We start from the raw sequence: 17,110 nt of genomic DNA, 5'->3' as shown, positions 1-17,110 counted from the left end.
TAACCTTTTCCCAGAGCACAGGATGCATCCTTTGACCGCCGCATGATGGCTGCCACCGCGCGTTCTGTTCATTAGCGGCCTGACGCCCATCACAGCCCCTTTACTCACAGCCGAACCCCCCACGCTGGACTCCTCTGCTCTCAGCACAGCCCTCCCTATTCCCAGCGGACAGATCCCAGGCAAAAAACTAATTCTGCTTTTAATAATGTGTCAGGAGAAAGCGGGTAGCTCATAAATTATGTGTCTGCGCCGGTGCAGAGCCGGCCACCAGGGGAAAATCAGGCCGGGGAGGAAAAAAATCAAAGCCTAGCTTTGACAAACTTTTGTGGAAGATAAATAATAACTTACACATAGGATTAGGTGTTAAGTCATGGGCGAGGGGAGCCGGGAGAGCTGCTCCTATCAGACCTGTGCAGGGTGAGCAATTTATCGGAGGAATCTGTCATTTGTTTTTGTCCTTTTTCACTCCAGTTTTTATTTGCATTTTCTCCCAGATGTGTCGTCTGTTCAAGACGGCCTGCTACACCTGCGCTGCTGCCTTTGTTTTGGTCACTTTTCCAGCCTCTGTCACTACATTAGCTAATAGATAATATACATGTATTATTCCATAGCAGTTTTTAACTATATTTAACTGTAAATAAAAAAGCAATGGTAATTGCTTTAAATTAATTCCCAATACTGCTGGGCAGTATGACCAAAAATCTGTATCATGGTGGGGGTTTTTTTGTTTGTTTTTTTAAGATTCTGGCAGTTTTTACGGTGGCCCAGTAGTGCACAACACAACGAAATTAAAAAAGCAAACATAAGTTCACAACACAATGGAAACAAGCCACAACACAACGAAATAAAGCCACAACACAACGGAATAAGCCACAACACAATGGAATTAAACCACAACACAACGGAATAAGCCACAACACAACGGAATCAAGCCACAACACAACGGAATAAGCCACAACACAACGGAATTAAACCACAACACAACGGAATAAGCCACAACACAACGGAATTAAACCACAACACAACGGAATAAGCCACAACACAACGGAATCAAGCCACAACACAACGGAATCAAGCCACAACACAACGAAATAAAGCCACAACACAACGGAATTAAACCACAACACAACGGAATCAAGCCACAACACAACGGAAATGCTCCCGACCACTTGGGGGCTCTCAGAGCTTGGTAATATTACTATTCCTTGCCACTGTTCTATAAAGTCGACAGTTTTACAAAGATATCAATACCATGATTAGTTTTAAGTATGTAAGCATTGTATATCGACATGGTATATTAATTAAAAATCAACTACGTTCACAATAGCTTCATATTTATACTTGTGAATGATTTGACGCGATACCACGGCGCATGATAAAGGGAACATCCACCAATTCCACCAAGTGGTTAAAACGTATAATTTGTATTCATTAAAATTACTTTTAACATTTAAAAACAGACATGTTCAAATTCCAAAGGTTGTTAGTTCCTGTTGGTAAGACTGACAAGCTTTGGAATTTGAATATGTCTGTTTTTAAATGTTAAAAGTAATTTTAATGAATACAAATTATACGTTTTAACCACTTAGTGGGATTGGCAGACGTTCCCTTCATCATGCGCCGTGGTAGCGCGTCAAATCATTCACAAGTATAGGCCTAAATATGAAGCTATTTTGCACGTAGGTGATATTGAATTAATATTTCATGTCGATATGCAGTGGTTACATACTGTTTAAACTAATCGTGGTATTGATATTACTGCCGACTCTATAGAACAGTGGCAAGGAAAACTAACTTTACCGAGCTCTGAGAGCCCCCTAGTGGTCGGGAGCATTTCCGTTGTGTTGTGGCTTGATTCCGTTGTGTTGTGGCTCGATTTCGTTGTGTTGTGGCTTTATTCCGTTGTGTTGTGGCTCGATTCTGTTGTGTTGTGTCTCGATTTCGTTGTGTTGTGAACTTATGTTTGCTTTTTTAATTTCGTTGTGTTGTGCACTACTGGGCCACCGTAAGTTTTACAGTATATCACGCAAAGATTGTAATGTCATATACAAATTATCAAAAAATGATGGTAATCAAATCAATTTATAAAACTTTAACAAATTAAATAATATTTAAAAATGTAATCAAATGAAAAAGCAATAATTCCTTTTATTTTGGAAAAGTGTGAAAACACTTAAATTAAAACAGACAAAAATTGTGATATTGTGATATTTCTTTTTTAAAATAAATTGTATGATTATTATTACTTTGAGAAGTACATTCTACTGTACAATAGTACACCTAAAAAATGCTAGGTTAAAAGCAACCCAAGTTGGGTTGAAAACGGACAAACCCAGCGGTTGGGTTGTTTTAACCCAACAATTTTAACCCAGCGGTTTGGTTAAATGTTTGCCGAACTTGCTGGGTAGCTTTATTTAACCCAACTATTGTTTAAAAAATTACTTTATTGCTTGCTATGAACCCAAAATATGTTGGAAATGGACATTTATTAATAATTTTAATGAATAATAGTTAAACAATAAACATGTATTAAATAGCTTATTAATAAATGTTCACCATTTGATTATTATTGTTGCCTCTAGTAATTATGTGTCTGATTTTTAATTTTGGATTCATTTTAAGTCAGCCATATAATCATTTTTAAAGCAGCCGAAGAACATGTTTTCAAAAGATGTAATATAAGTCTAAGGTGTCCCCTGAATGTGTCTGTGAAGTTTCAGCTCAAAATACACCATAGTTTTATTATTATTATTATTATTATTATTATTATTATTTTTAACTGCCTATCATTATAAATGCGCTGATTCAGGGTACGCGGCCCCTTTAAATCTCGTGCTCCACGCCCCAAGAGCTCGCGCTTGCCTTAAACACCATAAACAAAGTTCACACAGCTAATATAACCCTCAAAATGGATCTTTACAAAGTGTTCATCATGCAACATGTCTAATCGCGTAAGTACAGTGTTCATTTGGATGTTTACATTTGATTCTGAATGAGTTTGATAGTATGCTCCGTGGCTAAAGCTAACATTACACACTGTTGGAGAGATTTATAAAGAATGAAGTTGTGTTTATGAATTATACAGACTGCAAGTGTTTAAAAAATGAAAATAACGACAGTCTTGTCTCCGTGAATACAGTAAGAAACGATGGTAACTTTAATCACATTTAACAGTACATTAGCAACATGCTAACGAAACATTTAGAAAGACAATTTACAAATATCACTAAAAATATCATGTTATCATGGATCATGTCAGTTATTATTGCTCCATCTGCCATTTTTCGCTGTTGTCCTTGCTTGCTTACCTAGTCTGATGATTCAGCTGTGCACAGATCCAGACGTCCTGCCCTTGTCTAATGCATTGAACATGAGCTGGCATATGCAAATATTGGGGGTGTACATATTAATGATCCCGACTGTTACATAACAGTCTGTGTTATGTTGAGATTCGCCTGTTCCTCGGAGGTTGTTTAAACAAATGAGATTTATATAAGAAGGAGGAAACAATGGAGTTTGAGACTCACTGTATGTCATTTCCATGTACTGAACTCTTGTTATGAGCTGAACTATGCCGAGGTAAATTCAATTTTTGAATCTAGGGCACCTTTAAACAAGAGTTGTCCAGCATGTTGGGCAAACATTTAACCCAACCGCTGAGTTTGTTCATTTTCAACCCAACTTTTGGTGTTTTTATTTTTGCTTTATATTTATGACCATCAGCACAGCAAAGTAATGGCGGCCAATACAAAAACAGAGTTAGACTCATTCCTGGGTCAACATATTTTGTTGATCCAGGAACAACAACATTCCTGTCTGAAAATCCTGAGGTGTAAAATATTTCAGTAAATATAATTAGTTACTGTACTTGAGTATCGTTTTGGCTACTCTATAGTTTTACTGAGTATCAAAGATAGCAACTTTTACTATTTACTTGACTATCACACATTACATTTTTCATGGCACCTAACTTTTTAGGCTACTTTACTTGAATGCGAGTGCATTAGCAAATAGCTGTGAATCGCTAGTGTTTTATATATATGAGATGAGGACATGACTGCAGCCACCGATGAGACAGAAACCAGCACACCCAGTGCAAGAAAGCTTTGACTTTTTCATTTTACTTAACATTATTTTATTTATCTGTATATTGAAGAGAGCTTTTTGAAGGATATTGATTTACTTTTGCTCTTTTTGAGTACTTGTTTTATTTTTATTATAGAAAATAAATATGATTGCTTTTCTCACAAATCAACAGTTGTGCTTGTTTCTTGTTTTGCACTGGCATGTCTCTTTGGTGTTGATGACTAGTGCATATTTGAGCTATATTCAGTATAAGTAAAATACAAGTACTCTAAGACTTTTACTCAAGTTGTTTTGGAATTGGTGACCTGTAACTTGTAATGAAGTCATTTTCACTGTAAGGTATCTGTACTTTTACTCAAGTATGGTTTTCAGGTACTCTTTGCACCTCAACCTAATAAGTTAAAATCAGAGGGAAACAATAGATTATTAGTACTGATGTGCTGATGTGCTAATAATACAACCAAACTCTGGTTGTAAGCCTAAACCTAACATAAACTGTAAATGTGTTCCTCAAATCTGATTGGTTGATTGTAATTTTGTTCCAGGATCCATAAAGATGTTCTGAATCAGGTTCTCCCAAACAGAAATACCAAGAAAAATGCTGATCTTTTGGACTTGATTCATCTGAAAAACATCTTTTGCATGTCAAGTTAGCACAGACCCTACCAAATCTAACATTCAGGGACTTTAAAATACGTTTAATTTCCATCTCTGTATAATTGCATTGGATTAATCATGGATTAAATATAGAAATGTCTGCAAATGGATTTGTAGCAAGTGAATAGATACAGCAATTGTTTCAGCTGCACACCGGTATGGCAGTATCTGAAAAATACATATGTGTGAAATTAAAACCGACAGCACTAATTCCCCCATACCTTTTTGTGAGAAAATGCCTAAATGAAGACATAAGCCTTGCTATCGGTCTAGGCTGTTAGCCTGTGTGTCCATGTGTATAATGGTGCGGTTATAAGAAGTGCAGTCTTGCTCTTTGACCCCGTGTCAATATCTTCACAAACGATCAACATGTATCATAACTGTGGTCCTCTATCACGCGCCGACTAAAGAACAATCTCTATTAGCTGACAGCAGGCGGCTGCCTTGATAAATGTTCCCTGACCAAACGGAAGGAATTGCGTGAAATAAAGAGGCATGTTCCAACAAGTCGTGTCAAAATGGTATTGATTCAATCATCCCCAGAAATACACACTCTTGGGCAGCGTAGCGTGTAGCAGATCTGATATGCTCCGCAGAGGTGGGCGACAGTGATTGCAAACTCTTGACGCTTAAATTTTGGCACACACTTTCCTTCATTGAGCTTTCAGGTGATGAAACGCATAGTGAGACGCTGACTGATTTTCCCAGCACTTCTCTCTTAGATGTTATTCTTACGACGCGCCAAAGATGCCATTCTATCTGCGTGTGAAAGACATCTCATTATGAAACAGGTGGGCGAGGCAGCGTATAGCCGTTTGTCCGATACACAGCGCACGGGAGGTGAGTAACAGCGGCGTTCAATCATTCAGACACACTGCTGGAGCCCCTGCAGCTGACCACAGAAGTGGAAATGTTTACATTAACTGAGCATGGCCAGCGTGCTCCTGCTGCATGCGCAAAAAGCTAATGATGAGAAAAACCACATTAGTGGCTGCCGTGATGTTTGGCATAGATGAAGGGAACACAGGACCTTCCAAAACCTACACTGCAGGGGGAAAAAACTTCATAACGTAGAAATAGCACTGGCAAATATCTGTTAAGTTTACGGACATTTCCTCACTGTAAAAAATTGTTATCACAACATTTTTTTCTTTTGTCAAATCAACTTAAATAATTAATGTGGTTCAGATAACATAATAATTTGAGTTTCTGTTGATTAAACCAATCGCCTTCATTGAATTAACTCAAATTTTTAATTCCAGTGAACTCAAAATTTTAAGGCAACCAGGTAACTTACTTTTTAAGTTAAACCAACAATTCTTTTTCACCCTAAAATACAACACAATATATTGTGCATTTAAAAATGCGGTTAAAACACCCGTGAAAAATCAATATGGAAAATTGCTTACACTTTAGTATAGGAAACACATGTACTTTTCCCTTAATAAACTCCTAATTTACTGCTTATTAATAGTTAGTATGGTAGTTTTAAGATAGGATTAGAATGTAGAATAATGTCATGCAGAATAAGACATTGATATGTGCTTAATAAGTAGTAATAAATAGCCAATATTCTAGCAATATGCATGCTAATAAACAACTAGTTAAAAGTGTAAAATAAAGTGTTCCCATTCCTTCTTATTTACACAAGACTTTATACCCTATTTTGTAGTGAGCTGCCTATATAGATAGCGTTTCAAGTGATGCACCTAAACCATTTTTGTTAACAGGTAATAGTTACTGCATGCACTTACTTTAGTAATTAGTGTTGTCAAAAGTACCGACTTCAATACCAAGTCGGTACTGAAATTTTAAAAATGTGACACTTTGAGCGATTTTAGCCAGCACAGACATATCTGATGAGCGCATGAACACAATGGCAAATCAGAGGTGTTTACGAATCCGTTCAACTGCGTTTAAAATGTCACATTTTTAAAATTTCAGTACCGACTTGGTACAGAAGTCAATACTTTTGACAACACTATTAGTAATAAGAGCAAATTATGCATAATTACAAGTAACTAACCCTAAACCAAACCCTAACCCTAACCGTAACTCTATAGTAAGTACATGTAATATTCCTCAGTACTTATTTGAGCAAGTACCAAAACTATTTCAGCCGAAACCTCTGACCTGTCACGTTCAGTTGTTGTTTCAGTTTCATTTTCAATAGCTATGTTTCCACCTGAAGTTGCAAATTTAACTTTGGAATATCGCATAAAACATTTACGAATAAACAAATAAATTTTCCAACCAGTGAATGTTTTCCTGCTATCAGTGTAAAGCTGCTTTGAAACAACTTGTATTGTAAAGCACTATAAATATAAAAGTGATTTGACTTGACTTGCTAATTCCAACATATTTGCCTATGTTGAATATTCAAGATCTATCACTCATGAGGTTACATTTTATTTAGGATGAAGCCTTAAAATGTAGCCTATGTAGACTATATGTAGTCTGTATAGATAGCAAGGAAGTTCCCTATAGGTTTTGTAACACACACATATACACACACAGAGAGAGAGAGAGAGAGTGTGTAATCCTCCTTTGCTTCTGACCTTGACTCTGTGGTCTGGTAGACGTTGAGAGGGTAATACCTCATCATATCCAGGGCAACTTTAGATGCAGTGGGGAAAACCTCATAAAACAAAAGTATAGCAGGTTAAATAAACCATCAATAAACCACCCACACAAACAAACACTCATTCGGGGCCACTGTGAGCCTGACCTCCAGTACAGGAAGGTTAATTCAGTTTTCAGTCACTCTGGTAACACCAAATCCCCATGCATACATCATGCACACATTGCAGAGATGAAATTAGCTGGAAACATGATGCACCAAAATTATTAACTGAATAACAAAACAAAAAATGTTAATTGTAATCAATTGTATTCATACAAATACTATTTAGTGATTGCACTTACTTCATTGTTCACTTGTTGTGACTTTAGGCTCATCTATATATATAATCATCATCATTATATGACATCAGTGAGATTGTTTCAACACTTTTCAACACTGACCAGCATTACCTGAATTATTTCATGTTATTAACACTCAATGCCAAATGTCCTAGCGATTTCTGTTCGTATTTTAAGGTTCTCTTAAATAAATGGCGAAAATTTCAGCGCATCTCCACTGTAAACCACCATGAAACAGCTAGTAAGAATTAGCTGCATAGTCATTCTTCCTGGAATACTTGGAGTTGTTGCTTGAGTCCTTGGAATTGTGATTTCCACACCACATATTAAAGAATCTTCATAAATGTAAAGCTCGACAAGCCTGACATTCACAGACAGCAGTGATCAGTCAAACAGGCCAAAAGAGACAGAGTTAGCTGGTCACGCAGGAAAAGAATTTGAGGTAAATATATGCCTCTGCTCTCCACAGCAAGGACAAAGACAATGAAGATGGCTACACCTGCCAAAGACCAACCAACTGAGACGTTTAACACACACCAACACCAGGCAGCCTTCTCCAAACACACTCCACATTGCCTTCAGTGTGTTAAAGATGTAAATAGCTGCTCATAATCGGATAATTGCATTGCAGACCGAAAGCGATCAATTCCCAATCAATTCAAGCGTCAGTAATGGTAAGAAGAATAAGAGATAGTTTTCCAAACTTTAATGCTGAGGATGGACGCCCTAGGACGCCTAAATGGGTCTAACGCCCATTTAACCTTTACAGATGTCGGACATGGAGCATATTGCTTAATAAACCATATCATGTGACAGATTTCCTGCTTGCTCAGCCAAATGGTGCATATTTGAACTACTGCCTTCCATGTCAGATTTGTCACACATGCAGGTGCAAATTCTGTCTCAGATCACAGAACAAGGTGTAAAAAACGTCCATGTGTTGTCATGTACTGTAGATTCTACCCGAGCAAACGAGAAGCATGCTCATTTTCTTATCAAGCAGAAAATTACACAGGAATGTTTGATAAGGTTTTCAGTCAGACTTGATCTTTGAGTCAATAACAAGTGTTCCCACTCCGAGTAATTAATAGGAACATCAGGGAAATTTTATTAATTGTATCTTGTATAACATCAATTTAGCTCAGATTGCCTTTTTGACAAGCCATTTTAATTAAAAATATCAAGAGCAACATTGAAGAAGTACTGCAGCCGTTTTAGGAAAATATCAGATAATACTGCCATCTGGCACTTAAAGCGTCTCTTGTTTCAGGACTAATTAGAAGCAATGCCGTAACAGACTCAGAATAATGGCAGCCAGTGCGAGAACTGAAGCGCAGCTGCGATTTTAGGCCTGATGGTTTTCATAATGATTAAAAATAGATCTTTGCACACCTGTACACTGGTAATTTATTTAACTTTAGGATGCATTAAAAGGAACCTAATATTGCAAAATTCACTTTTACATGGTGTTTGAACATAAATGTGTGTCGGCAGTGTGTGCACACAGCCACTCTATAATGGTAAAAATCCACCCATTCCTATTTTTTTAATCCCCATAAATGTGTCTCCGAACAAGCCGTTTGCAGATGTGACATCACATTGGTTAGGCCCCGCCCATGACTGCTGATGGACTCTGCCCTATTAGCATAGACCCCGCCCTGAGTGCGCTGTACACAGTCCGCCATGTTTATCTTCTCAACAGATCAATTAATAGCAGCATTCAAGTACTGTAAGAAATGTATTCTTATTAAAGCTACTAAAGTTATTCAGTTAAGAGTAGTGAGTGATTTTCTGTTTTTCATTTGTTGTTTGGTTCATATTAACAGCATTTACAACAGTAGGTACTGAATATTATGCTGCTTTCACTTTAATACACAGATATATTATACACATGTGATTTCTTTCACTGCTGTTTACATTCACAGACGTAATCGACTGTGTTTATGTGAACTATGTGGGTTTTTTTACTTAACCTTGTGTGTATTTGGCAGTTTAAGTGCAATAAGATGTGAAAGAGAACTTAGTTTAATACTCACAGGACGTGCCGTCTGACATCCAGCTTTCTGTGTGCATGCTTTGGATGTGTGCGCTCAGAAAACTAACTATATATCAGAAGTTTAAACTGTTATGCACTGTAAAAAATGACTGATTTTAACAGTAAAAGACTGTAAAAATGCTGCGGTGAAAAACTGTCAATTGGTTTACAGAAAGTTTCCGTACTATATACGGTGAATAACTGTAATAGATCTAACGGTACATTTAATGTAATTTTACGGTAAAATACCGTTAAATTCACAGTTTTTGGAAGTGAAAAATAACAATTCATTGTAAAATTTACAGTGAAAAACCGTAAATTGACATTCCCACAATTCCCTGCGTGACACTTCACATTTTATATATTTTTGTTGAAATAATTCTGTTTCTTCTTAGTTTTTCTCATTTTTTTCTAATCAGTTATGTACATTAGGGTTTTATGTTACATCTAATGTTGTTAAATTAATGTTTATTGCATTTTTAAAATTTCATGCATGTTACCATGATGGCGTTTAGTGTGTGTGTGTGAATGACACTGTGTGCACCTTCTATATGTTAGTGTTGTCCTTCTCAGCTTGTGGAAATTTTGCTTGTGATGAACTTTGATTCATCATGTGACTCTTATCACCACTGTGTTTGGTGACTATCAGTGTATTATAAAGGTACAACACAGATATTAGTACTTCATTAGGTTGGTAAATTAACATTATATCAGTTAATGAAATACGTTATTTTACCGTAAATTTAAGAGATTTTTTTTTACGTTGCTACTGTATTTTTTACAGTAAAGTTCTGGCAACCACAGCTGCCGTTTTTTAACGTAAATTTTACTGGGATTTTTTTTACAGTGTGGCTTTAAAAATGCATGAAGATAAACTTTCATAATGGTGATGATAAAGAACTGCAATGTCACGTGAGCGTGATGTTTTAGTTTTTGGCAGAGTATCACGAGCTGCACAGGCTCCGCCCTCTTTTGGAAAGTGGGGGCGGGGAGCAGCAGCTTATTTGCATTTAAAGATACATGCATGAAAACAGCACCTTTTTCCTTACATTCAAAAATGGGCATTTACAGCATGGTATAATAAATGGTTCTGGGGACAATATAAATTCTGGGGACACCAGAGACTTATATTACATCTTGTGAAACGGGCATTATAGGTCCCCTTTAAACACAACTGCATATATGAACTGATAAAAGACTGCATCCTGATTTCATCGTGATCTCAGTATTCACAGTTATGAGTATAAAAAGTCTGGTCGCCACACATATATGTTATGGATAGATATTAAAATGTAAATTATCAAATTATTCACATCATCTACAACATAAAAATTAAGAACCTTAGATGTACAAAAATGAAAATGTACAAAAATGAATGAACCTAAATTTGAAGTAATAATGAATTGTAATACATTTAGCTAGATGCAAATACTTTGATATAGTGCTCCAAAAAACTCTATACTTGCCTTCACCAGCGAAATACATACTCTTCTTGTTTAGTGCTGAGATGCAGACTATGTCCAAGAAAGATAAGCATTTACAAGAGTCTCATAAAGATGTTTATGAAATGATATTAAGTAGTTCAGCAGATAGCGAGCAAGAACAGCATGTAAATTACAAGTGTGTGTGTGCTTGTTGACCCCGTTGCTGGCTCGTGTCTCCAGTCACTTTCCTCGGTAACTATGAGTCATGCTTTGTTTCACCTGACGTGTAATTATTTTTTCCATTAAACACAGAGTCATATTTCAGTTTGTCGGTAAAATTTCAATCAGGGTGCACTAATGCACACTAGACAGGGAAACTTTAGAACAATAACAAGATGCATGCGCAAAGAAAATATAACACGTCAATAAGGAGAGAGAACGCGTACAAGAAAAAAAATCATTTGCAATCTGAGGGTGATGTATACGTTAAAGTGTCAGCAACTGATGAAAAAAAATTAATAGCTTTCTGCCAAGAGAGAAACATTCTTTGATGGATATGTGCTCATTTGCATATTTTCCTTTACACTTGGAGTGGCGCTTGAGTGATATTTAAATCTTCACCTTGACTGCATAATGAGGGGCGGAGCTTTGCTCTACACAAGCTTTCATTATTGACCTGCGTGTCAACACGCTGTAAACATGTACTGTACAGTGACAGAGCTGTGTATGCAATATATAGTATTGCAGCATCTCCTTCAGATTAATGAATTATATAAAAAAACTTCTGTCTGAAAGGAAGAATGGTGGGTAATGAGCCCCATTGTCAAAGTGGCTAAAAACTTGGTTGTATTGGAATAGTTAACCCAAAAATGAAAAATCTGTTGTTATTTATTCACCCTCATGTTCTAAACCTGTATGCTGTATTTTTTCTCTGGAAAACAAAGGATTTTTTACAGAGTTATGATAGCTTTGTGTGAGAAACAGCTCGGAATGTAATCGAATAAGAAGCTCCTTGAAATCTCCAGCACTGATTAATCTTTAGAACTTCTCAAAAACTAATGACTGACTTTCTTGATGGAGTTGGCTGAAGATTGCAGAGGGCGGCTGCAGTGATGAAGCCTTGAATATAGAGATCACTCCATTTCTCAGGCCCTGATATGACCGGCTTTTCCCTCACTGTAGTAATGGGCAGTTGAGGGGATCTGATGCGTGACATTTCAAGCGTTCAGTCTAGAGGTAAGTGACAGAGAAATGATCACGCCTCGGAGTTAATCTAAAGTCCTGATACCTGCGCAGCTGTGTGCATGTGCGCTCTCACAGATCTGTTATAGAGAGACTCCGCTGCGGGCTGTCACTGATTTCTATCAAGAGCTGTCAGATAATTACATGACCGAGAGAACCTGAGCACTACTGTGGTCCATCAGCCCAGAGGAGTTCTTAAAAAAAATCAACGCACACCTTAGCTGTCTCAAACCACGGGCCAGTTTATAAACTGTTATTTCGTTTCTGAACTGAAACTGAGTTGGTGAGAATTTATTGCAGATTTCAACAAATGTCAAATCAAATCATCTACAAACATTCCTCTCATGAAGGAATCTACTTTTATATACTTTTTGGAGCTTGACAGCTACTATGTACTTTCATTTAGAATGTTTTGATTGTTTTTGATGTTGGATTTGTATTTAAATTATGTTAATTTTAATAAATGTAGTTGTCATGATTGACCTTGATTGCCAAATTGTTTCATTCTGAGTAACCTACTTATTGAGTTGTTGCCTTTCTATGTATGTGTACTTGACGAAGGTCTTTGATCGAAACGTTGCCACTTTTAAACTTTGTTAAATAAAGGGAGAAACAGTGTTCAGATCTCCTTTGGATTATTTGATCTTTTTTTTTTTTTTATCTTGCACCTGGCCTTGGATGTGCATACTTTGACCTTTTTCATATTTTTTTTTCCTTCGCATTTTTCATGTACAGACAACACCATTGTCAAAACAATCCCCGTTCACATGGATTAGCAAAAACGAGTAAAAATGTTGTAGTATGCATGCCAGGCCAGTAGTTGGCGATGTCACTTTGTAAAGAAAAACTACGTGCCTATAAACGGAACATGTAATACGCATGTGCATGACGACATCATTTCACAAATTTGCATTTTTTATAGTTTACACAGAGCCGATAATGGTATCGTTTTCAAAAATGTGCACTTTGAAACCCTTTTTCAAACATTTGCATTTTCAAGCCCCCAAAATGCATAGTTGTGTAATTGAATGTCTAAAACGCATAAAAAGTTTTACATTTTTAGTAGAAAAGCGGTTTCGTGTAAACAGCCTCTCAATTTTGGTTTTCTTCCTGTTTCCCTTGTAAGGTTCCTTGGTTACTGATTATGTTACACACCTGTTTCAGTTTCTGTTGATTACTCCCTGTGTATTTAAGCCTTTAGTTCTCACAGTTCTTGGTTTGGTGTTTTCTGTTTTACGTGGTTGTTCTGCTAAGCTTCTCCTGCTTGTTCCTTGTTAGAATCACAATTAAAGTTTATGTTTGAAAAACTCCAACATCATGCAATTCATTGCAACCACCCATGACAAAACATTGCAGATGTGACTTTAATAAACTACTAGGTCTAGTCTTACAAGTTAGTCATCAAACTTCTTCTTTAAGACTGTTCATAACTTAAGTCAGTAACATAAAAACATAGATTGAACTAATTTGATACCAAAAAGTAAGACTGACTGCCCCTTAACTAACTGCTAGTGGGTCATACTAGATCTTAAGACACTGACTCAACATAATGGCTATGTTTAGGCAACTAGCTCTGAACAATAACTCTATCTTCTGGGTTTATGTTGAACATGTTTAATCACAGGGCGGAATACAAAAAGTTTACAGCACTGATTATTGTAGATTATTGCAATGATGCAATAAAACAAAATATAAATATTTGATGAAAAAAAATTTAACAAAAATTTGAAAGTTTCCTTGGCAACTAACTAAAATAAAAACTAAACACTAAATTTACTAAAATTAGAATAAATTTAAGCTAAATAGAAATATTAAAAATCTAAATTAAACTTAAAACTGAACATAAAAAAAAAAAAAAGTAAAAGTCCAATAAAATTATTAATAAATACTCTGATAGTAGGTTATATAAATAATACTAAAACAGCACTGCTCAATGCTCTAGCCAGCCTGGCTGCTCTGGCCTTCAAGGGAGAGGCACAACCTATCAAAGGCCAACAAATCATGCTGTAATCACCCTTTCTGTCCTGGATCACCCATGCATGCCCAACGGCCCATTCCAGTGAGGCCTAGGTGACCCCACACTGCTGCTGACCTCATCTGCACTGCACCTTGTGCTGTCATTGCCCCCCTCCCAACGCCCGTGAGACATCCTCTACTGCTCAAGACCTTATGAGTGTCTTTCACATAATTCAGTATTCTACTGAGAGTTAGAATTGTTAAATAAACTATGTTAAAAGTTTTTTATTATAAAACTGCTATGAATAAAAGCATTTTCTTTCCGTTTTAAATTTTTTGCTTATTAATACAAAAAAAAAAAAAATGAACTAAATGTACTTTTTGCAGATTGTCGTATGCTTTGCATAATTTGTGCGATGGATGAATGGATGGATGGATGGATGGATGGACAGATGGACAGGTGGGTAGTTGGGTAGACAGATGGATGGATGAATGGATATGTGGGTAGTTGGGGAGATAGATAGATGATAGATAGATAGATAGATAGATAGATAGATAGATAGATAGATAGATAGATAGATAGATAGATAGATAGATAGATAGATAGATAGATAGATAGATAGATAGATAGATAGATAGATAGATAGATAGATATGTGGGTGGTTGGGGAGATGGATGGATGGATGGATGGATGGATGGATATGTGGGTAGATAGATAGATAGATAGATAGATAGATAGATAGATAGATAGATAGATAGATAGATAGATAGATAGATAGATAGATAGATAGATAGATAGATAGATAGATAGATAGATAGATAGATAGATAGATAGATAGATAGATAGATATGTGGGTAGTTGGGGAGATGGATGGATGGATGGATAGATAGGTGGGTAGTTGGGTAGACGATAGATGATAGATGATAGATGATAGATATGATAGATAGATAGATAGATAGATAGATAGATAGATAGATAGATAGATAGATAGATAGATAGATAGATAGATAGATAGATAGATAGATAGATAGATAGATAGATAGATAGATAGATAGATAGATAGATAGATAGATAGATAGATATGCAAAAAAAAAATTCTTTTTCACACATTCATAACAACTATAAGATTATTAATGACAAAAGCCTGGAATGCTCTATCAATTCATTTATCTCTCTTTGCTCTTATCAGTTTGCTTATATCAAGTTCTTCTTCCAAGACCTTAAGGCCCTGAAGCAAAGCTAACAAAGGAAGATAAATTCCTCCATTTTCCTGTCAAACCTTCACTCTCTAAGGTGCCTCATACAAAAAGAGAAGGTAGAAAAGGTGTCACAGCTGTAGTTCGGGTCACTTGAAGTGTTGCTGAGATGATTGAGAATGTGTTCATGTGCTCAAGGCCACACAATACAGAACAGCACCATTCCAAACACAAGGTCACACACACACACACACACACACACACCGGCACTGCAACAAGGACAACTCTATACTGATTATGACATATCAACAACTATGTGCTTTGAACGCTTAGAGAGATCATCAAGATGGATGGTGGTGAACTGCTTTGTTACAGAGTGAGTTTTTGATAAGTTCACTACAGAAGTGACTCATGATGCGGAGACACGGTCAGTTGAGCAGTCAGAGATCTAATGGTCCAGTTTCCAGTTACTCACACTAAGATAGACCTCTTTATCTGGCTCTCATAAGGTTTATTTCCTCCATGCATGAGTGTTCTCTTCATTTGTAAGGTTTGGACAACTCATTAGCGGTTGCTTTATAATTGCAGAGAGATTATAAAAAAGGATAGCCCTACTGTGCACAGAAACACCGACTCTGCGGTGGCTCTGGAATTAATGAAACCCCTATATGCCCCTGTGCTGATCATTTTTTCTATGTACTGTGAGGAAGTATTTCTATAGTGTTCAATAGGTTGTAAAGTAAACTTTGCTGTTAATCTCTGAGCCTGGCATAACATTGATAATGTGTTTTCAAATGATCTGCTTCACAAAAGATTAACATGACGGCACATGCTAGTCAATGAGTTGAATCAACTCCACAGCAACTACATAAATTTATCCACTAACCATTCAGAAACGTCTAAAAGTTGTAACTTCTTCCTGAGTCTCTCCATCAGTGTCGACTCCGGTTTGAACAATGTAAGGCTGAACACCATTACTGACAATCCTCATTTTGGCTGCGTGAGATTCTCCAGCTTTGTTGTTGTTGAGCTGTTAAAGCTCCGCCCTCTTCTGGAAAGGGGGCCGGGAGCAGCAGCTCATTTGCATTTAAAGGGACACACACAAAAACGGCATGTTTTTGCTCACACCCAAATAGGGGCAAATGGAAGAACTAGCAGATTTTTTTCATGTAGGCTTTAAAGGGTTAGTTCACCCAAAAAATGAAAATAATGTCATTAATTACTCACTCTCATGTCGGTCTACACCCGTAAGACCTTCGTTCATCTTCGGAACACAAATTAAGATATTTTTTGATAAAATCTGATGGCTCAGTGAGGCCTGCATTGCCAGCAATGTCACTGAACCTCTCAAGATCCAGAAAGGTACTCAAAACATATTTAAAACAGTTCATGTGAGTACAGTGGTTCTACCTTAATATTATAAAGCGACGAGAATGTCTTTTTGTGTGCCAAAAAATCAAAACAATGACTTTTCAACAATATCCAGTGATGTGTGATTTCAAAACACTGCTTCGAAGCTTTACAAATCATTTGATTCGAATCAGTTGTTCGGAGTGCCAAAAGTCATAACCGATAAAAAAATGCAGCATAT

The sequence above is a fragment of the Megalobrama amblycephala genome, linkage group LG20 (assembly GCF_018812025.1).
Source record: "Megalobrama amblycephala isolate DHTTF-2021 linkage group LG20, ASM1881202v1, whole genome shotgun sequence".
NCBI classification, from domain to species: Eukaryota; Metazoa; Chordata; class Actinopteri; order Cypriniformes; family Xenocyprididae; genus Megalobrama; species Megalobrama amblycephala.
Note: the sequence above shows the minus strand (reverse complement) of the source record.